The following is a 22,804-nucleotide window of genomic DNA, read 5'->3' as shown; positions in this document are numbered from 1 at the left end:
ACTTGTAACCCTTTCCTTGACGCTGCGAAAGCTACAAACAAGTGATTAGATCTTCTGAAAGGCTTTGAGGCTTCCAGATAGGACAGTAGAATTCTCCTGACATCCAACTTGTTAAATTTTCCCTCTTTTTCATTGGAAGGAGGATCACAAAAGGATGGAATAATAATATCTTGAGATCTATGAAAGGCCGAAGATACTTTAGGGAGGTACGTAGGATCTGTTCTAAAGACTATTCTATCGGGAAACACAGTCATGTATGGGTCCTTTATTGAAAGGGCCTGAATGTCCCCAACCTTACGTGCTGACGTTATGGCGACTAAGAAAGCCGCCTTTAGAGTTAGCCATTTTATCGAAATTGAGTTGAGGGGCTCAAAAGGAGACTCAGTTAAATAATTCAAAACCAAACTTAAGCCCCAGGGAGGAAATAATTTTGACAGGATTGGTCTCGATCTGGATACTGCTTTTAGAAAATCAATAACTGCCTGTTCCTAGGCTAATTTGAAATTAAGAAAAAAAGGATAGAGCCGCAACCTGGACTCTTAATGTGCTAGTGGCTAGTCCTAGTTCAACACCATCTTGTAAAAATTCCAAGATACTCGGTATTGTAGTTTCTTATATGCTTTTTCTTTTCTTCCAAGAAGCAAATACCCTGCAAACTTTACAATAAATTTTACGTGTCGTCAACTTACGACAATTGACTAACGTAGAAATAACTCTTTTGGAGAATCCTCTTAACTTCAGAGATTCCCCTTCAAGAGCCAGGCCGCTAGGGCAAATTTCTGAGGGTTCGGGTGCAAAGTCTCGGCTTGAGACAAAAGGTCCACCCTGGGAGGTAGAAACAAAGGTCCCTGTATAGAGAGTTGAAGTATTTTCGAAAACCATACTCTCCTCGGCCAGTGGGGGGCCACAAAAATTACTAGAGCTGACTCCCGCTCTATTTTCCACAGGGCTTTCGCTATCAAGTTGAAGGGAGGAAATGCATATAGAAGGTCCTTCGGCCATGGTACCGCTAGAGCATCCAGGTGTGCAAGGTTGGACGAGGGATGAAGTGAAAAGAACGTTTTGACTTTTGCGTTCTGTGGTGACGCGAACAGATACACTGTCGGCTGTCCCCACTGAGTTACTATCAGGTCGAATACCTGTTTGTTGAGAGACCATTCCGCTTCCGTGCATGGCTCTCTGCTTAGTCGATCTGCTAAAATATTTAGAGAGCCCTTTATATGCACCGCCGAGATCGTTTGCAGATTTATTTCTGCTATCTGTAAAATTTGTAGCGCTAAATCCCTTAGATCTTTTGACCTCGTCCCTCCTTGCTTTTGAATGTAAGATACGGTTACCATATTGTCTGATAACACGGTTACATGGCAATTTTGTATGATCGGGAGAAATCTGAGCAGCGCCAATTTTACTGCCAGGAGCTCCCTGAAGTTGGAAGATTTGACTTGAATATCTGGAGTCCATTGTCCCTGAGCTTGGACATGCTCTAGATGGGCTCCCCAGCCATCTAGACTGGCGTCGTATATATCCTCTTCTGAACTGGCGGATTCCATAAGCGACCCTGATTGAGGTTCGTGACCTCCTCCCACCAAAGGAGGGATGAGATCACACAGGGTGGAAGCGAATAGGACTGATCCAGACTCTCCCTGGATTTGTCCCAAACTGTTAGGAACCATTCCTGAAGAATGCGGGAATGAAATTGTGCCCAGATTACCCCGGGATCGTTGAAGTCATCAAGCCTAACAAAGAAAGAGTCTCCCTCAGGGATACTCTTGGCTGTGCTCTGAAGTCCCGTACTCTGAGAATCAGGCTTAATTGCTTGTCTTCCGGTAACAGAAAAAATTTGTTTATTGAATCCACCCAAAAACCCAGAAACTTCACTTTCTGGGTTGGGATCAACATTGACTTGTCGTAATTCACAAGCCAACCCAGCTGGGAGAGATAATGGATTGTTAGATCTATATGGCTAATAAGAGTCTGCGTGGAGTCTGCTATCATTAGCAGATCGTCCAAATATGGAATTATTTGGATCTTCTGCAGATGCAAAAAAGATGTTATTTCTGCCATAATTTTTGTAAATATGCGAGGAGCCGAAGAGATCCCAAAGGGAAGGGCTCGGTACTGGTAGTGGTGGATTGTATCCCCCACTCTTACCGCAAATCTCAGGTAGCGCTGATATGCCGGGTGTATCGGTACATGTAGATATGCATCCTGGATATCTAAAGTCGCCATAAAGGCTTCTTTTGGGATCAGATTCCTTATTGAAAAGATGTTCTCCATTCGGAACTTCTTTTCCTGAATGAACGGATGCAATTGTTTGAGATTTAAAATCATTCTGTATTTGCCGGAAGGTTTGCGTATCATGAAAATTCTGGAGTAAAAACCCCTTCTGTATTGGGTAGCCGGAACCCGGGTAATCACATTCTGCTGCAGGAGTGTACTTATTGAGTCTAGTAGAGCAGATGCTTTTTCCCGGTCCTTGGATAGACCCGTAAGGACAAAGTTTTGGGGAGGACGGGAGGAGAATTCGATTTTGTAACCTGTTTTCAGCAGGTCCAAAATAAACTCGTTTGTGGTAATATTTGTCCACACGTGGCTGAATGATAGGAGTCTCCCCCCGACCTGTTCCCTGTCACTTATTTTCTCTTGGATTTGAGGTGGCTGGTTTGTTAAAGGAGAACTGTAGTGAGAGGTATATGGAGGCTGCCATATTTATTTCCTTTTAAGCAATACCAGTTGCCTGGCTATTCAGCTAATCCTCTGCCTCTAATACTTTCAGCCATAAGCCCTGAACAAGCATGCAGCAGATCAGGTGTTTCTGACAAATTTAGACAGATATGACAAGATTAGCTGCATGCTGGTTTCTGGTGTGATTCAGACACTTCTTTAGGCAAATAGACCATCGGGGCTGCCAGGCAACTGGTATTGCTTAAAAGGAAATAAATATGGCAGCCTCCATATCCCTCTCACTACAGTTCTCCTTTAAAGAGAAAGGGAGTTTTTGATTTTGAGGAGTTATATGTCCATCTCTTTTTCTGGGGCTGCGATTTCGCCTCCCTCTGGTTAAACTGTCCTTTGCCTTGAAAGTTTTTACGAAAAGGCTGTTTCTCTTGTCTGGAAACTTTTTGCCTTTACCAGACGATCTCTCCAGGATATCTTCTAATCCTTTGCCAAATAATAGATCTCCCTCAAACTTCATTGCACATAGTTTTTGTTTAGATACTATGTCACCTTCCCATATATTTAGCCATAGGGCCTGTCTAGCTGTATTGATTAATGCTAGAGCTCTGGCTGCTGATTTTAGGGATTCAGTAGCAGCGTCCGCTAAGAACGCCACCGATCGTGCGATCACCGGAAAAGATTCTAGGATAGTAGCATGAGGCGTACCATCCACTAAATGTTTATTAAGCCCTGCTAGCCACTTATTTAAGTTGCGGGATAGACAAATAGCTGAGATTGCCGGCTTAAAAGAGAAGGAAATAGATTCCCATGCCCTTGTTAATACATTTTCAGCTTTTTTGTCCATAGGGTTTTTCAGGACCCCTGCGTCCTCAAAAGACAAATCAGTATTCTTAGAATACTGCGATAAAGCAGCATCCAGTCTGGGACATTTCTCCCATAAGGCGATATCTTCCTCTTTAAAGGGAAATCTGCGTTTAAAAGACCTGGGAATATACAGCCTTTTTTCCGGGTCCTCCCACTGCGATAATATAACTTTTTGAATAGCTGGATGGACCGGAAAGGTTCCTCAGCGTTAAAAAGGTATTTGGATAATTTTTTTGGAACGTCTTCTGGGTCAGAATCAGGCCCACTCCTCTCTTCCCCCTCCTCTAAGGAGTCATCGGAAGAAGAAACCGCATAATCCTGAGGATTGGGGACCGATGGGTTCCCCCCCCAGATTAGCCGGAATGTCTAGAGGAGGAGCGGGAGAGGGCGAGGGCTGAACACCTGACGGAACAGGTAGAGTCGGCACCAAGGGTGGGGTTAATTGAGGTACAGCCCACTGAGCCGGAGAAGACATGACTGATCTAAATGTCTTAAATGTGGAGGAAAATTCCTTGCGCATGGATTCCATAAAGTTCATCATAACTACCGAAGGGTCTGGAGGTTTAGGGGTAGATGAAGACTTTATACATTTTTCACACTGTGATTTAGTCCAAGATTTTGGCATTTTTATATTACAATATTTGCAGCGCCTGGACTTGTCAACAGACTTCTGAGGTTGGCCAGGGTCCTCAGGTATTGAAGAGGAAGTCTGTAAAAACACAATGGAGAACAATATTCCTATAAGCCCTGTGATAGCTAAATCTTACATGCAGATTACACAGGAAAATATAGGATAAACCTTGCCCAGCGACCCCCACAGAAAATACAGCAGTTTTCTTTGTGGACAGACTTTTGGCAATATCTTCCCAAAACCCCAGTCTGTCCACTCTCACCTGTCCTGCCGCTTGTGTGGTAGCGTCCGGAGGTCCGCTGGGCTCAGAGGGTAAGGCGTCTGACTGCTCCATGCCTTCCTCTGCAAGCACTGACCGGCATGTAATGGCGCCGGGAACGCTGAATAACTTCCGCCTTATGCGGAATCAGCCGTGCGTCATCACGCTGCCTCCTCCCTCCGTGCAAAGTTAAAGTCTCGCGAGATCTCGCGCGTTCGCCTTAGGAGACTCACTCTGCCCGCAGACACGGCCAGCATCAGACCTCGATCCGTGCCGCCGCCACCCATGGACGCACGAGCTCTCTCTGCTACACCACAAGCGAGAAGAGCTTAACACGCAGTTCTGTCCGCTGGAGGGGGAAGGAGGCTTGAAAAGAAAACGTAGGAGACAGGTACTATACTGCCTCAGAGGGTGTCCTTCAGGTGTAGGAAACACACTAAAACTGAGGGACTATGGCAGAGGAGGACCTATATGGTCTGTCTAATTGAATAATTGTGGGGGTGTTTCCTTTGGGGTGGAGCAGGCTTCCTCTCATGTTTTAGCCATCCTGGAGGATGAGTTGTTAAAAAACTACTGCCTTTAAGCCAAGTACATATGCATGATTAAAGTTGACTCAGCCGATAAACAAGTATGTGTACAGTAGCCCCAGACCCTCGCTCGCCGCCCCACAAGAGATCCACCTTGGCCGAGTGATGGCCGATACTATTGTGCACGCTGCTCCCCTGCATGACATCATATATGCGCCACTCCCTCATCCTTCCACCACCCCTTACCCCAGTATAGCAAAAGAACACGTCATCTATAAGGTACATAAACACGTCGGATTTTTCCAAACGACACGTTTGGCGGATCCGTCAAAGCCAGCGTTATCAGCTGAACGACCGACTGTACACACGCCCGATTTGAAGTCCAAACGACGGGTCGTTTGGAAAAATCCAACATGTGTATGAGCCTATACAGCTTACTTTGGGTCTGTACAGCTCAGTCCAGCACTAACATCCATCACAGGTGTGTACGTACTTTAAGTGCATGCCTTTACTACAACCAATTGTTTTTGATCAGTAAAACCTCAATACGTGGTTTGCACAGTGGATAATCGCCACCATCTCTTGCACACCATCATGCAACATTTCATAGCAACAGCACCAACTCGGAGGGGGAAAGGTGAAATAGCAGTCTAATCCATTTCTCCGCATTGCAGTACACTAAACATCAGGGCTGTGGAGTCTGAGTAATTTTTTAGTACCTGGAGTCTGAGTCATAAAAAAAAAATGCACAGACTCCTAGTAAATTTAAACGACTCTGCTCATGAAATCAATTAATTTGATGTTATTAAATTTGGGGTTGGCGACTACAAATTAAGTTATACAGTAGTACTATATTCTACACATGCACTCACCGCAGAGCTGTTGTGAATCCACTGAGAACCTTGTGCACATTGAAGGCAGATGTGTTGTCCATCAGCCACAATACTTTCCTCCAATCCTTAGACTATGCATGAAGAATGTGTAGTAGATGAAGAATCCCCTCATTCACTTACACTGTACCTACACATGCGTAAACACCTTTGATGGATGTGGCCCATCGGTGATCGGAACCCAATCTCCTTGGGTGACAACATTGGGCTGGCCTGCACAGACGCGTACCAGCTGTGTAGCTGACAATAGGATTGCTTGTCACTGGGAGCGAATAGATCCGCTGGGCAGATTGCTTGCACGTTATGGGCCGCGACACTCGGAACACTCGCTTGATTATCGGCTGAGGCAGTCGTTATTGGCTGCCTCAACCAAGTTTAGATGTACCCACAGTTAGATCGCCTAGGGCCTGATGGATATTCTTTGTTCCGGTCTGCACCCTCTGCATGTACTCTTACCAAGGACTTTTATTCCTGTTTAATAGCTACCATGCAGCTATATGCCAAGTGCATCTCTGGTGTACTTAAAGACGTACACTAATGCTTTAAAGTTAGAATGCCAACACATTGGCTATCACTCATAAAACTGTTGTCGGTAAAGAGAATCTGTGTGGGAAACCACAGCTGGCGGAATTTTAGACTCCAGGCTGCTCATTCATAAAAATGTATCCAGTTGCGATAGCAGTGCAGAGATTCCCCGAACTAGGCTAGCGGTAGGCAGGCGGTCGGCTTGCGGAAGCACAGGAAGCTGCCAAGTTGATACATTTCTCCGTGTTCCGCTCTGCTGCAGCTGCCTGGGAGGACATGTACTGTCGGCTGCAAACAGTCCATCATGGTAATTGTTTAACCGGTCTTAAGGTGTGTGGGCTACAGAGGGTCAGGACAAATTGGAGGGGTTCTAACCGTACGCGGGAGGTCTCCAGGTTGGAGACGCAGTGGATACATAGAATGGACTGTTTGCAGCCGGCTGGCATGAACATTGATATTGATTTAAATTGTTACATTAATACCAGCTAGGCTGCAACCACTCCGACACTGCGAGCCTCCGTGATATATCCATTTAATTAAAGTACTGCGAGGTGTGTTCGTGGCATTTTATTTTTATTTCTATTCTTGTTTATCCCAATTTTTTAATTGTCTGCATTGTGATTTGTGCCATGACTCAGGGACAGAGTACAGTTCAGGCACAGTCCATGTACTGTCGTGTTTTTATAATGATTACTGCCACCAAGTGGCCACAGTATATTGTACTGTATGTTTATACCATTAATTTTTATGTCCACTTATCATATTAGCTGTCAGCTGAACGATTGATTGACATTTAATGATGTTTACTAATATATTGCTGTACTCATATTATACCTGGTGTATGTGAGGGGAGTAGGCAGCCTTGGTTGCGCATGGCAAGACTACTGCGCATGACAACATTTACGGTATAAAGTATGTCCCATCCGAAGCTCCGTAGCCCCTGATGAGTTACCATAGTAACGAAACGCGTTGAGCGGAGCTACGGAGCGGCGCGGCGTGTGACGTCATCGGACGCGGTGGTCGTCGGGTGCACGCTGTAAACTACACTAGCGGCTCGCTGCAGGGGAAGGGCTGGGGCGGAAGACTCACTGGCCATCACGTTAGCTAACGCTGCGTGCTTCCCAAACTTCAGCTTATCCGTTTTATGGATTGTACATTTTGTATGAAGTTATGTGCTGATATATTGGCACTTTTTACCTCATTTTAATAAACTTAGGAATCTTTTTATACTTTTACGCTATGTCAAGCGTTTCTTTTTTCCTGAGGCTTAAATTACTGGACTATCATCTTTACTGGACAAAGCTTCTGTTGGCCGAGGATCACAAGTGCCCAGCTGAGGTCGCCGGGATTAGCTGAGGGGTGGCCTATACCCCACAAGCGCTTACGGGCCCAATCTGGACAGTGGATCCGGTGAGTTTATTCAGCTTGAGGGGGAGTGGTGCTTGGCATACTCCCCCTATATGCGCTTTGAATTGCAAGACCTTGTACCAGAGACTATCTTGAGCGCTGAACCCATATCATCTATTATTCACGTTTGGCTTCCCACAGAGAGCAGGGAGCGCTCCACCTAAACGAACTGGGTGTTTGAATAGTCTTATAGACTCGATTAACTGCTTTTGATTTACCCGTGCAGTGTTGATTCCTTTAGGCTGCTATTAAGGCAGTTACGTTTAGTGAGCGCTAATATATGTTCTATTTATCTTTATGAATGCAGAACTTGCTGAGTGTTAGGTAAAGTCAGCCGTTTTAAGCATTTCCGCATGCGGAAATGCTTTAGGAATGATAGCCATTGTCTGTTTAATAAGATTACCTGGAAGCCTGTATCAGCTGGGTTCCGGTGCATAGCTCTGTTCCCTTGCAAAAAAATGGCTCTGGCCTTTTCAATCAGATATAGAAAATGCAGAGGCCTTTTGTCTGCAAGGTGGCAGGGCTACACGCTGGAACCCGGCTGATATGGGCTCCAGTGAATTTTACTATACAGATGACATGCCAGAGAATTCAGGTTGCCAAGATCAGGCTGGGATGGTCAACAGAGCAGAGTGTCAGCTTCCTGCCCAGGTGCTTTGTTCCAAAAAGCAGATGCCGCCGATCAGCAAAGTGCTACTACAACATATCCCTATGAATATATTCCACGCTGCAGCACTTGCAATTTCAATCAATCACAAACACATGCATGCAGCATTTTGGGGGCAACTGCTCTGTGATTTCTGTTCTATTGAACGGGAATCACAAGCACAAAGCGCGCAAGAATCGCAAGATTTAAGTTAAAATCGCGATCACAAGCCAAACGCGATCGCGGACTAGTGGCGCTCCAAGCTCCCAGTGTGAACTAGCCCTCAGTGAATTGAGGCAGGTTTGCTTGGTAAATTACCAAACTTCTGCCTCATGCAAAAAACTTTAGAGAATTTGGGGAGGGGGGTATAAGACACTGATTTAGGCATTTTATTGACCAAAATGATTTTACCGAACTGCCCTTTGTGAATAGAGCCCATCGTGGGAGGGGTTTCACCAAAATGGGCATAATTCACATAACTTTTTCACCGGTTTTCACCTTATCTATATTACATTGCTAAAGGGACTCTGAGCTTAAAAATGAAAAAGATATTGAAAAATACATACCTGGAGCTTCCTCCAGCCCCATCTGCGCCGATCGCTCCCATGCCGCACTCCTCCGCTGCCCGCAGCTTCGGGAACCGGGTCCCGTCATTGATGTCAGGTCGCAGCCAGCTACACAGGAGATGTGCGCCCTCTAGGTATCTCTCCAGCAGCCGTGGCTTCTCTTACATTAGACTGGATTCGACTAATGGAAGTGCGGGGATCCAGTTCCCGAAGCTGTGGGCAGTGGAGGACGGCGGTGTGGGAGTGATTGGAGCAGATGGGGCTGGAGGAAACCCCAGATATGCATAAAATCTTTTTAAATTTCAGCTCTGGTACACTAAGCTCCCAAAGAGAAAAATATGTAATTACGGTAAGAAAAGTAATATTGAAATGAAGTTAATCAGGGACAACTTATTGTAAGTGATAATTTTGCTTGGAAATGTGCTGAAAGGATACTTTTTTACGAATAAGGTGATAAGTCATTTATGAGAAGTTTTGTGAATAGAACCCAACATCAGCCATACAGGACCCAGTTGCAATTCCCCCTCCAATTTATTCAAGAAAAGGAAACGATTTGTGTTGGAAAGGAGGTATCAGCTACTGATTGGAATGAAGTTCAATCTCAGAGAGATACCAGACAGGTAATTAATCAGTTGTCTAGTAATACGTTTCTGGATCCGATTTATCCTCATTCAACATGACATTTTACCAAACAGAATTTCACTCCCCGTAGAGCATAAAAATTGCTCTATAGCCACACTCATTTCTAGCAGTAAGCACTCTCACTTTAGAGTCCTGGGCAGAACACTGTCTGTGGGGTACCAAGAACCCCCCCCCCCCCCTCCCCCTCATTTTAACGATTTTACCCACATCCCAAAACATTCTGGTAGGTTAATTGGTGCTAGTCTAGTTGAGGTGACCCAGTGGAGAACCTCATAGGGAACAGTACTGTGGGCATATTTATTACAACCTATCCAAAACCTAAAAGGTTCTAGAGCAGGGGAGTAAAACTAATACAAAGGCGGCTGAAATTAAACACTGGGACTAGGCATGGGCTTCTGAGTCAGAAGCCACTAAAATGCGTGATTAAAATTAGGCTTAATTGCCTCAGGTGTGTGCATGGGAGACGGGGTTACTTACATAGATGTTCATTGGCTTCTATGCGTATCACGTCTCACACGCATCCCATGGGACGCGTTGCAAGACTCACTACTGCGCACTTCCTTCTTCCCGTAGGCGGCGTGCGAGACGAGTGATACGGATAGAATGCAATGGACTTCTGGGTAACTAACCCCCTGTCTCCCATGCACACACCTGAGGCAATTAAGCCTAATTTTAATAATGAATTGAAGTGGATTCTGACTCAAAAGCCCATGCTTGACTGGGTCTTCGTTACGGGCCAACCTCAATGTCTATTAGCCACCTTCTTCCAACCCTCCTGGCAGTATAAAAAATTCCGCCAGGAGGGAGCGCAGCAGTTTTTTTTTTTTAGTTTTTTTTCTTATATCATGTAGCGAGCCCAGGGCTCGCTACATGATAGCTGCTGCTCAGCGGCATCCCCCCGCCTGCTTCGATCGCCTTTCGGCGATCTCCGATCAGGAAATCCCGTTCGAAGAACGGGATTTCCTGGAGGGCTTCCCTCGTCACCATGGCGACAGGGCGGGATGACGTCACCGACGTCGGGACGTCATTGGGAGTCCCGAACCACCCCTCAGTGCTGCCTGGCACTGATTGGCCAGGCAGCGCACGGGGTCTGGGGGGGCGCGCGGCGGTTACCGGGGATCGAGCGCGGCGGCGATCGGTGTGCTGACGCAGCTAGCAAAGTGCTAGCTGCGTCCAGCAAAAAAAAAAAAACCGCCAAGGAGGTTAATAAAGTTAGTGTCTAATGGCTCCCCTTCAACCCCTATACAGTTCCCTGGTGTCTAGTGGTTCTCCCACGTCTATAAAGTTCCCTGGTGTCTAGTGGCCCCCACTCTTCCCTATACCAGCTCCATAGTGTTTAGTGCTTTTTAGTTGTCCTCCCTCCCCCATATGGCTTCCCTGGTGGTCTAGAGTGGGCCCAACAGTGTATAGTGGAGAAATCACTTGGGAGCCAAATTTGATGGTCCTGAGGGCCAGATTTGTCCCACAAGCCAGAGTATGACATGTATGTTCTAGGGGATACTGGCCAATCATGTTAGCAGAATTTCCCTATGAGGTTTTCAGCTGGATTACCTCAAGTAGACCAGAGTCAGTCAGTCTTGTTCCCTGTAAAGTTGGCACTAGAGTGTACTATGTACAAGTATATAAGTTGGTCACTGGAGTCTGTAAACTGCTACAGAGTACATACGATAACAATATAGCATAGGTGCTAGGAAGTATTTCTGGGAACTGCTGATACTTGCTTAGCAATGTTGCACTCCTGCAAACTAAAACAAGAAATAGCGTCTCTCCATCACCATCAATCAAAAGGCACTAACCATACTGGGCCTGCACAATACACTTCTGGTGACATCAGCGAGAGGGAGGACACGGACAAACAGGCACAGTGGTTTTCCAACTTTAAAGTCGGAAATTCCAGAAGTGAAGGCGCGGCGGATGAAAGCATTGGTGAGTGGCTGTGTGGGCACATGAAGTCTGCAGGGGGCAGTTAGAAGCCCCAGGCAAGTTCAACTCTTTTACCCCTACAGTGCTCCTTAAAGTGAGTGTTTACCATTTAAAAAATAAAGTCGGATACTCACCTAAGGAGAGGGAAGGCTCGGTCCTAATGAGCCTTCCCTCTCCTCTCCTCTCCCGGTGCCCGGTCCCGCACAGGATCCCCCATGGCAGTATTCGACCAGTTCGGTCAAATACTGCCACTTCCGCATGCCGAAGGGAGCTTTCGGAAGCAGTCGGGAGCACTCGGGCTCCCGAAGACGGGCCGCTCCATACTACGCATGCGCGAGCGCCCTCTATGACGCACTCGGGCGTGTGAAGTATGGCGTGGCCCATCTTCGGAAGCCCGAGTACTCCCGAAGACCTCCGAAGTCCCTGCGGCGGACGCGAACGGGGGAGCCAGCGCAGCACCGAGGGCACCGGGAGAGGAGGGGGAAGGCTCATTAGGACCAAGCCTTCCCTCTCCTTAGGTAAGTATCTGACTTTTTTATTTTTAATGTGGTACCCATTGGCTTTAATAGCAGGTGGTTGGTGTGAGCAGCTGTCATCAAGCAGGAAAACAGCAATGCAGAAGCAGACGGAATGCTATTCTCCTGCACTCACTACATACACGTCACTGTAAATGCTCAGCTGACAGCTGTTGACAGCCAGACATGGAGACAGAATGTCACGGCGATCCCCCCAGCTTCTGCACCTGTGGCTCTGCAATTAGGCGACTGCTACCTCCAGCATGCCCAGTCACTGCTCGCACTGCATGTTGGGACTTGGAGACCAACCCAAAGACTACTAAACATAAAACTATACAACACTGGCCATGACATCGTCACTAACACGGCTCGCTACACAGCACCCCGGAACTACACGTCTCACTCACAGATCCAGCTGCGTTCCATGCTTGTACACCGTATTCCACCACTATAGGAGGCGGGACCCCTCCGGTTCTTTATCTCCTCCCTGCGATATCACTTCCGGGTCTCGCATAACTGTGCGGGATTTGAGGCAGTCTACCAAACTTCAGCTGTGTGTTTCACCGAGAACTGAGGGGGCGTGACCCCGCTATCTCCGCCAATCGCTAGCAGTATAAGATGACAGGCACAACGTCATTGCTGTTACCTGGTCCCTGACAGAAATTTGTTGTTGCGCTCTCTGGCTCCTGAAACACGTGTGTAGAGGCTACCCAGCACGGCCGGAATTTTTTTTATTGTATAAAGGTCCCTGTCTTATTTTCGGGGGAAAAACAGTATCACGTAGGGTTGTTTATGGAGTTTTCAGTTGCAACTGTGTATGGGCCAAGGCCTTTTTTACATTTGCATTGCAAGTGTTTCGTTACCCTGTTTTAGGCCTGGAACCCAATAGAGGTTTTTTTGAGCATGGGAGCGCTTTCAATCTTTAGTGGTTTCCCTAAGCGCTCTGCCAATGCAAATGGATAGTACAGATTCTACTACAGCGATTGCGATTAAGCAAATCACAGGACATGCAATATTTTGGGAGCGTTTCCATTCTCATTAATTGTATACTAGCAGGGAAATCCCTCCCAAAATCACTTGCAAAACAATATTACAAAACGCTAGCGATTACGTTTTGCTCTTCCTAGTAGGTTCCATGCCTGACTGCAGTGTAATGCAATGGCAATGCGAGTGCATACCTCCCAACTTTTTGAGATGAGCAAGAGGGACACTTAAGCCACACCCATGCCACGCCCCAACACACCCCTAGTGACGCATTCCAAACATATTTCATAAGAAAAATATTTTGCTGTATAATTCAAACCACACCGATCCTTTTTATCCTGGTTCATTTTACTTGATGTTTACATTTGAAAATAAGAAATATATCAATTGGAAGAAGGATGGGAATACAGTTTAGAGCCAACACATTTTTTTCTGTAGAAACTAGAAAACTACATATATTTACATTACAACAGTCCTGAAACAGGGACAAATGAGGAAAGAGGGACAGACTGAGGGGCAGGGCTCCCAGAGAGGGACAGGCTGAGGGGCAGGGTTCCCAGAGAGGGACAGACTGAGGGGCACGGCTCCCAGAGAGGGACAGACTGAGGGGCAGGGTTCCCAGAGAGGGACAGACTGAGGGGCAGGGCTCCCAGAGAGGGACAGACTGAGGGGCAGGGCTCCCAGAGAGGGACAGACTGAGGGGCAGGGCTCCCAGATAGGGACAGACTGAGGGGCAGGGCTCCCAGATAGGGACAGACTGAGGGACAGGGTTACCAGAGAGGGACAGACGCAGGGGCAGGGTTCCCAGAGAGGGACAGACTGAGGGGCAGGGCTCCCAGATAGGGACAGACTGAGGGGCAGGGCTCCCAGAGAGGGACAGACTGAGGGGCAGGGTTCCCAGAGAGGGACAGACTGAGGGGCAGGGTTCCCAGAGAGGGACAGACTGAGGGGCAGGGTTCCCAGAGAGGGACAGACTGAGGGGCAGGGTTCCCAGAGAGGGACAGACTGAGGGGCAGGGCTCCCAGATAGGGACAGACTGAGGGACAGGGTTCCCAGAGAGGGACAGACTGAGGGGCAGGGCTCCCAGAGAGGGACAGACTGAGGGGCAGGGCTCCCAGAGAGGGACAGACTGAGGGGCAGGGCTCCCAGAGAGGGACAGACTGAGGGGCAGGGGTCCCAGAGAGGGACAGACTGAGGGGCAGGGGTCCCAGAGAGGGACAGACTGAGGGGCAGGGTTCCCAGAGAGGGACAGACTGAGGGGCAGGGTTCCCAGAGTGGGACAGACTGAGGGGCAGGGCTCCCAGAGAGGGACAGACTGAGGGGCAGGGCTCCCAGAGAGGGACAGACTGAGGGGCAGGGTTCCCAGAGAGGGACAGACTGAGGGGCAGAGTTCCCAGAGAGGGACAGACTGAGGGACAGGGTTCCCAGAGAGGGACAGACTGAGGGGCAGGGCTCCCAGAGAGGGACAGACTGAGGGGCAGGGTTCCCAGAGAGGGACAGACTGAGGGGTAGGGCTCCCAGAGAGGGACAGACTGATGGGGCAGGGTTCCCAGAGAGGGACAGACTGAGGGGCAGGGCTCCCAGAGAGGGACAGACTGAGGGACAGGGTTCCCAGAGAGAGACAGTTGGGAGCTAAGTAATAAGTGCACACAAAGAAACTGTGCAATACAATCACACAGGAAAAAAGCATGTGTGCAAAGAACCAATGACCAGGAAACAATCTGCAACAAGTTTCAGTGTCCAGAAACAGAAGCAGCAATCTGTGAACACACTGGAGACATGACAGGCTGCCCATGGAAGAGGATCAAAGAGATGAAAGACGAGCTCCAGTCCCCGGAGATCAGAGGCTCAGTGAGGGAGTGATAGAGATAAGGCTGATAAGGACAACACTGGAAATGCATGGGAGACCAGAGAGGGCTGTGATGTCATAAACAAGTAGAAGCTCACCAGCTCTGCTGCGCTCTCTCTGATCTGCTCTCCCGGGAAGCTGCAGCACTTCAGGTTTGCCGCTCTCTCTCCAGCACAGGCACACCTCTTTCTCCACTGGTTAGAATTCAGGAGGAGGAGCTATAGACGGGTCCCCTGTTAATGCTTACAGCCAATCAAAACACGAAATGTCATGCGCAGTAGCCAGGGGCGCCTCTAGGCATAGGCAGTACAGGCCATTGCCTGGAGTGCCATTGGTCCTGGGGGCGCCATGTTGCTGGATTAAGCCACGCCCCCTGGATGAAGCCACGCCCCCAGGTTAAGCCGCACCCCACTGGTGTTCTATTACTTGCTTCTAATGCATCTGCTTAACGTAAGTTGCAGGCAACTGCCACAGTGTCCCTCTGTGCCTTGTTCATCCTTCCACCCCCCCCCCCCCCCATTTGTGCCTCCTTCTGTCTGTCCCTTTTGTGCCTCCTTCTGTCTCCTTGTGCCTCGTTCATTCCCTTGTGCTATGTCTGACCCCGTTTGTCCTTCTGTCTCCCTTTATGCCTCCTGTCTCCCTTTGTGCCTCCTGTCTCCATGTGCCTCCCTCAGTCCCCCTGTGCTACCCCTGCCACCTTCTGTCCCCCTGTGCCTCCTTCTGTCCCCTTGTGCCTTTCTTTGTCCCCCTGTGCTACCTCTGCACCTCTATTCCTCCTTCAGTCTCACTCTGCCTCCTTCTGTCCTCATGTGCCTCCTTCTGTCTCCCTTTGTGCCTCATTCTGTCTCTATGTGCCTCTTCAGTCCCCATGTGCCACCTCTGTCCCCTGCGCCTTCCTCTGTCCCCCTGTGCCTCCTTCTGTGCCCCTTTGTGCCTTCTTATGTCTCCCTGTGGCTCTGTCTGTCTCCCTCTGCCTCCTTCTGTCTCCCTTACATCCTCCTCTTCTTCTTCTGTCACCCTTTTGTGGCTCCATCTGTCCCCCTTTGTGCATCCTTCTGTTTCCCTTTGTGCCTCCTACTGTCTTCCTGTGCTTCCTTCTTGCCCCTTGTGTGCTTTTTTCTGACCCTCATCGTGCCTTCTTCTGCCCTCTTTGTGCCTCCTCCTGTCCCATGTGTGCCTCATTCACTCCCCCTGTGCCTCCTTCTTTCCTCCTGTGCCTCGTTTTGTCCCCTATTGTGCCTCTTTCTGCCCCCCTTTGTGCCTCCTTCTGCCTCACTTTGTGCCTCCTTCTGTCCCCCTGTGCCTCCCACTGTTCTTTTTTGTGCCTCCTTCTGCCCCTCATGCCTTCTTCTGTCCCCCTGTACCACCCACTGCCCCCCTGTGTGCCTCCTTCTGTCCTCCTGTGCCTCCTTCTGTCTCATTCTGTCCCCCATTGTTCCTCCTTTTGTTGCCCATTGTGCCTCCTTGTGTCCCCTTTTGTACCACCTTCTGTCCTTCTGTGCCTCCTTCTGTCCTCCTTTGTGTCTCATTCTGCCCCCCCACTGTGCCTCCTTTTGTTGCTCATTGTGCCTCCTTGTGTCCCCCTGTGTGCCTCCTTTTGTTCCCTTGTGCCTCCTTCTGTCCTCCTTTGTGACGTCTTCTGACCTTCATGCCTCCTTCTGTCCCACTTTGTGCCTCATGAAAGTGGAGCCCTGCCTATGTGTATTTTCTGGTGAAATGCTGTCGCGTTGTGTATTTTCTGGTGAAACGTTGCCTGCATTGTGTATTTTCTGGTGAAACGCTGCCAGCATTGTGTCATTTCTGGTGGAACGCTGCCGCATTATGATTATTTTCTGGTGAAACGCTTATCTTCATGAGGGGGGGGGGGGGGGGGGGGGCGCTACAGGTTTTCTCGCCTGGAGTGACAAAATGGCTAGAGGCGCCCCTGGCAGTAGCTAATTCACAGAGCGATGGGATTTATCTTTTACCGGCACTGAAATTTAATTATGGGCATTGCAGACAGTTTGAACTGCCCAACATTTTCACAGGCAGCCTGTATATATACTGGCAACACTCAGGAAGGTGACAAGAAGGCTGCACAGTGTTGGTGTCTGTATGGAGAGAGGGAGACAGTTGGGCAGGGAGGAGGAAAGCGGGATTTGACAGGCGGGAGGCGGGATCAGGGGGCGTAAACTGGGATAGTCCCGCCCAAATCGGGACTGTTGTGAACTATGCGAGTGTATGTGGCTTTGCACACTTACCTTGTCCCGCCAAAAGCTCCTGAATCACAGCTAATGCAAAGTGCATCGTGTAACAGTATGGGCCATATCCTATTCAAGGTGATAAGTAGCTTGCAGATGCGAGCTACTTATCACCCTTGCCATCGCGCGAGGATTACCGGCAAATCCTATTGCCCATATCCTTCGCGCGATGGCCGATCGTTAGGGAGCATTACTCAGGCGAAAGCCTGAGCGATGCTCCCTTTTACCGAGCGATGGGGAGTGAGGTTTACACTGGTGCTGTCCATCAGCACCATGGCCTCACTCCCCACACATGCGCACTCGCCCGCCGAACATCGCCGACATCTTCCGCCACAGCATCCGGGGGTCTCCTTTAATAAGGAGACCCCCAGAGCTCCCCGTCGGGTCGCCGCACAATTTAGAAGCCCCCGCGCAGCTCTGCAAATGCTCCCCTGTCATACGTACCGCCACCGTTCACCCGCCGCCTCTCGCCGCAAAATCTGTCACGTAATTATAGTGTATCTAACACTAATAACTGTCCGCATAGAAGGAGCCCGGGCAAAGCATCTTTGAATCTGCAGCCGGGCTCCCCATTGGTCTGCTGTCTGAACCAATAAAATGGCTCAGTCAGCGGACCAATGGGGTGCCCGGCTGCAGATTCAAAGATGCTTTGCCCGGGCTCCTTCTATGCGGACAGTAATTACAGTGTTAGATACACTGTAATTACGTGACGGATTCTGCGTCGGGAGGCGGCGGGTGATCGGTGGCGGTACGTATGACAGGGAAGCCTTTGCAGAGCTGCGCAGGGGCTTCTAAACTGTGCGGCGACCCGACGGGGAGCTCTGGGGGTCTCCTTATTAAAGGAGACCCCCAGATGCTGCGGTGACGACGTGCGTTAGCTACTTTATACCTGCTTTTTGCAGGTCTAAGCTAACGCTCATGTCTGCCGGGAAGCATCGCTTCCCGGAGACATGATAAGGGTAATTGGATTCCGTGGTAAGAACTCGCTGGGCGATTACATCGCCCAAGCGAGTTTTTTTCCGCCTGGGGGGGTCTAAAGTTTAATTAGATTAGGCGATGCCCCCATCGCCTAAGTTAAGAACTCGCCAGTGCTTAGCGCTGGCGAATTCAGCAATAGAATATGGCCCTATGACTTCAACTGTGACAGAAGTCATTGGAGTCAATAGGCTCACTCCGAGTGATGTACTCCGTAATATGTTGGACGCTTTATAAATACAATAAATAAATAATAAATAAATGTTCTCTGGGAGTACGTCACTGAGTGGGGGTGGCACTATGCATACTACCTTGTCATTGGTTGGTTATTTTTTTGTGTTGCGGTGAAATGTGGCGGGAGCATCGCATCCCCACCGCAACCACAAAAAATAAATGTAGGGCTCGTTCACACTGCAGGCGTTTTCTCAATTTTTTCTCCCGCGTGCACTGTGTAAAAACGCCCCCCCACCCCCGAACGCTTGCGCAATGAATGTCTAAGACAGGGGTGTCAAGCTCAAATACAAAGTGGGCCGGAATTGTACACCAGTGACCTAGTCGCGAGCCAATCTTGATGTCTATTGGGCACTATCCTCCCTTATAAAATTCCAAGGTTGCCCCTCCCTCCCCTATACAGTTCCCTGGTGTTTAAAGCTTTCACCCTCCCTCCCCCATATGGCTTCCCTGATGATCTAGGGCTTCACCTCCAATATAGCTTCCCTGGTGGTCTATAGTGGGCCAAACATAATGCAAAGTGGGGAAACCAATTGAGGGCCAAATTTAATGACTCTGAGGGCCAGATTTGGCCCGGGGGCCGGAGTTTGACATGTATGGTCCAAGAGAGGGTTCATATCAGCATGTATCGTGCGTTACGTGGGCAGCAAAGCATGGACCATTTTTGAGGCGATTCCGCCTCAATGGAAGTTATAGGAGAAATGAAAAACGCTCACAAAATCACTTTGTGCATCGATTGCGTTTGCATTTTTAAGAATAAATACATTGTATAATTCTTTTCCGGATCAAAGAGTTCACTTCCTGGGAGTGAATTACAAAACCGCCCGGGACAAATGCTTAGAAAACCACTTAGCACAAAAACAAATCGCCCACCCAAACGTCAGGAATGAAAAAAAAAAAAGACGCGTCAAAAACCGCCCAACGCTAACAGAACGCAATGTGAACAAGGCCTAAAGGAACCTTCAGCACTGCATGCGATGCAAACGTACCATAGAAATAAAATTACATCACATTAGGATGAGTTGTTTTGTCCATTGCTGGAATGCAAAGGAGGCAGTGTGAAGGAACCCTTAGGGCCCGTTTCCACTTGTGCGGTGTGAATCGCCGCGGTAAAAATTCGCATGCAGATGCGAATTTCGCATGCGGGTGTATGCGAATTTTCATGCGAATTTTCATGAAAATTTGCATGAATGGGGGGCGGAGCCAAACATGGTGGCGTGAGGACGTTCTCTCTCAGAGCTCCGGGCCAACAGCTTATATTTTGCTAATAATGGAGGACTCAGGGGAGTTACCAGCCACCACAGAAGCCTCTAACACCAAGGGGAACCGCAGGGATGCAAAAGCAACCTCAACGGCTCCTGCTACTGCCACCTCCGTGACTTTGGTTGCTAAATACTTCACAGGCCCGACCACGAGGCAGCGGACAGACAAGATGGCGGAGGCCTCCTCTTCCAAGAGACCGGCGACTAAGCCTAACGAACCCCCGGGGGCTAAAAGTCTGGAAGATATCTGGGATTTCCTAAGAGGCCTTCCTACAAAACAAGACATAGCCCTCCAAACCGAACTCCTCCAGAATACAACCAAAGCAGAGGTCGCTAACCTACGCGCAGACATATCCATCATCTCTGACAGAGTGACGGAGGTCGAGAAGGAGGTTTCCACCTTACGGACCGAAGTAGATAACCTGAAAGCCGCGCAGAAGAAGCAATCCACGCTGCAAACTCTCTTCAGGTCACAGATAGAGGATCTGCAAAATCGGAGCCGGCGGAACAACGTGCGGCTGAGGGGCCTACCGGAGGCCACGCGCTCAGAAGACCTCACTCATACAGCAAGAGCCATATTCGAGCGCCTCCTCAACCGTCAGAGCTCGCCACCGATCAGGATCGACAGAATCCACCGGGCCCTTCATGCAATACCACAAGGAGAAGCTCCTCCACGCGATATCATATGCAGAATACACCACTTCGAAGAGAAGGACGCCATTATGGCCGCTGCCAGACGAGTAGGCCCTATAGACTTTGATGGAGCCACAGTAACGATTTTTCAAGATCTTGCACCTTTCACTTTAGCCCAAAGGCGTGCTTTGCGCCCTCTTTTGAATACCCTACAAGACAACGGACTTACCTATAGCTGGGGCTTCCCGTTTCATCTCTTTGCCCGAAAAGATCAGCGGTCAGCCGTACTACGTGCGCCCTCTGAGCTATCGGATTTTTGCAAGTCTCTGGGGATCTCAGAGGTATCTCTCCCGTTATGGGACCCGGACCTTTTGCTTCTAGGTGTCTCTCAGCGCCAAGGGGCAAAAAAGACAAGAAGACTACCCTCGAGGTCGTGAGTATGACATACTATCTAATGTTTCATCGGTTAGCCCCCATTGCAGGGATACTGTGCTACACCGGAGCTGCCGCTCTCGATCACGAAACATTTTCATGGGCATTTGGTTTTTTCCACGGAATTCCGTCAGTGACAGAATCTCATATAAGCCATTTGAACAGTAACTATACTGAACTGGTTTGGCTCGATTCACAGTGGGCCCCGCGAGTTGTTTGACAGTGGCACAGTGATATCGATTGACTATATAAAGGAAGAATGCTATTTAAGCCATGTTCTGCTCCGTTGCACATAAGCTCTACTACTTCCACCCATACCTCAGTATTAATGTTTTGCTTTGGGCGGCAGGACGGACTCTACCTAAAAGCATTGTTGTGACGCCGGGCGACGCCCAGTCGGCCAAAACGCAATTGCGGTCGGTTTGCGACACAAATCGTTAAACCAAGATTTGATGTGTAGTCTCCCTCTGCCTAGGAACAGCTGGGGGATTTGTCTTAACTGAGTAAGAGCCTGGGGGAAGGTCTTAATTAGCTTGGACATATTCCCTGTGGAAGGCAGAATAACATGGAGGCATGAATTCCCTTTTCTGTTCTGGGAACCAGGTGACACCTAGATGTTATTTAGCCTGAGCCTTTCATAACTTGGAGAGCCAGGAAGCTAATCCCAGCAGGGGGCTATTCAAAACCTGCTCCCACTCCAGACTCAACGGCACCGAGCACGGGCCATAAGAAAGCATGGGTGGTAGGATTTCCTGTCGGTATACGAAAACCGTATATCGCACAGCTATGATAGTCATATAGTCTTGTTCGGTAAAATCTGGCCATCGGGTTGATATGAAATTCATTGTGATGGCACATCCGGGTATTGAGATATGAATCTTCTCAGGAGCCTGAGCCGCTGGCTTAGCCATGTCTGATGTCATATTAATCTGTATTTTCCAACAAGTATGAATCTCTTACCCCCCTAAATATAACGTGTATGGTTCAGGAGTTACAGCAATTCATAAGTTTAGCTCTAAAATCTCTCAGAGGGAATGAACTGTCATTTGTTGGTAACTCAGAGGGGGCCGGCATTGCCACACCCCCAAACCAGCTTCATCAAAAGCACAGAGCCAGCAGGCGGGCTGGAGTCCTCCCTATTCCATCTCCCTGAGAGCACCTTGCCAGCCAGAGGACACAGGGCTGGCGGCCATCTTGTCTAAGCTGAAGCAAAGGACACATGGCTAGTGGCCATCTTGATTGGCCATCTTCTGTAACCTGGAACAAAGAATTCTGCTGAACTTGAAACCAAGGACTTGATGATTTTCCCACAAAAGGACATATTTCCACAAACCCTAAGTATTTTCTCCCTTTTATTTTTTATACTGGCTATTACTGTTTTAATAATTGTTGATTTTAATAATTGTCTGTATATATTAATTATTTATATTGCGTGAATAAAAGACTTTATCAAAGTCATTCACTGTCCGCTACCCTGCTTATCAGCCGCACAACTGAACCAGACCTCTGGAGAGACGCTACTACTATTGTTTGTTGTTGGCTAGACAGAAGAGAGTGTGTTTAACCGTTTTTATTCGCAGGACTAGTCAGTCAGCGGGCTCCTCGGGCCCATGGTAACCGAGGTGGTGGCAGTTATACCCTGAATCGTGTGTAAGTTGTAATCACCCATATCTCACAGGCTCCCTTCTGGTTTGTCTGCAGCTAATTCCCAATGGTTCCTGCGCATTGACTGCGACCAGAGTTCGCATGATCCGTGCGCTGGCACCGTTTAGAAGGCCACTTGCAGTCAGCCACCAGGGCTTCCTGTGACAGTGTTAGGCAGCGGTTGGGACCTGTGTTGTGCTGAAAAGTATCTAAGATAGCGCTAGCGCTATCCAGAAACTAACTAATTCGTTGGTGTAGCTGGAAGGCAATATATATTTTTATATATACAGAGAGACTGTGTAGCCAGTACCCCTCCCCAAAAAAGTTTTATTTTATTTGGCATGGAAATGTCCGGGAACTACAAGAAAATGTGCCTGGCGGACCTGCAAAATCTTTGCCAAGAGAGAGGCATTGATGTCGGCCGCAAGAAACAACAGGACCTTGTTCAGATGGGATACCCAGCAACTGCGGGAGCCGGGA

The 22,804-nt window shown here is 48.7% G+C and overlaps 1 protein-coding gene across 3 annotated transcripts in view; it reads right to left on the bottom strand.

The window, feature by feature from the left end:
• The window catches only part of BFAR (bifunctional apoptosis regulator), a 57,554-nt gene extending 44,918 nt beyond the window's left edge, over positions 1 to 12,636 (bottom strand). For 2 of the 3 annotated variants that reach the window (XM_068244733.1, XM_068244734.1), the window contains exon 1: positions 12,482 to 12,635. The gene's annotated coding sequence lies outside the window, so the exon portion shown is untranslated. Of the gene's footprint in view, positions 1 to 12,481 lie in introns of all 3 variants that reach the window. The other variant, XM_068244731.1, reaches the window with a different exon arrangement.
• Between the last annotated feature and the right edge of the window lie 10,168 nt (positions 12,637 to 22,804).

This window comes from Hyperolius riggenbachi, chromosome 7 (genome assembly GCF_040937935.1).
Source record: "Hyperolius riggenbachi isolate aHypRig1 chromosome 7, aHypRig1.pri, whole genome shotgun sequence".
NCBI classification, from domain to species: domain Eukaryota; kingdom Metazoa; phylum Chordata; class Amphibia; order Anura; family Hyperoliidae; genus Hyperolius; species Hyperolius riggenbachi.
The sequence above is the reverse complement of the archived record's forward strand: the minus strand, read 5'-3'. Positions and strand labels throughout refer to the sequence as shown.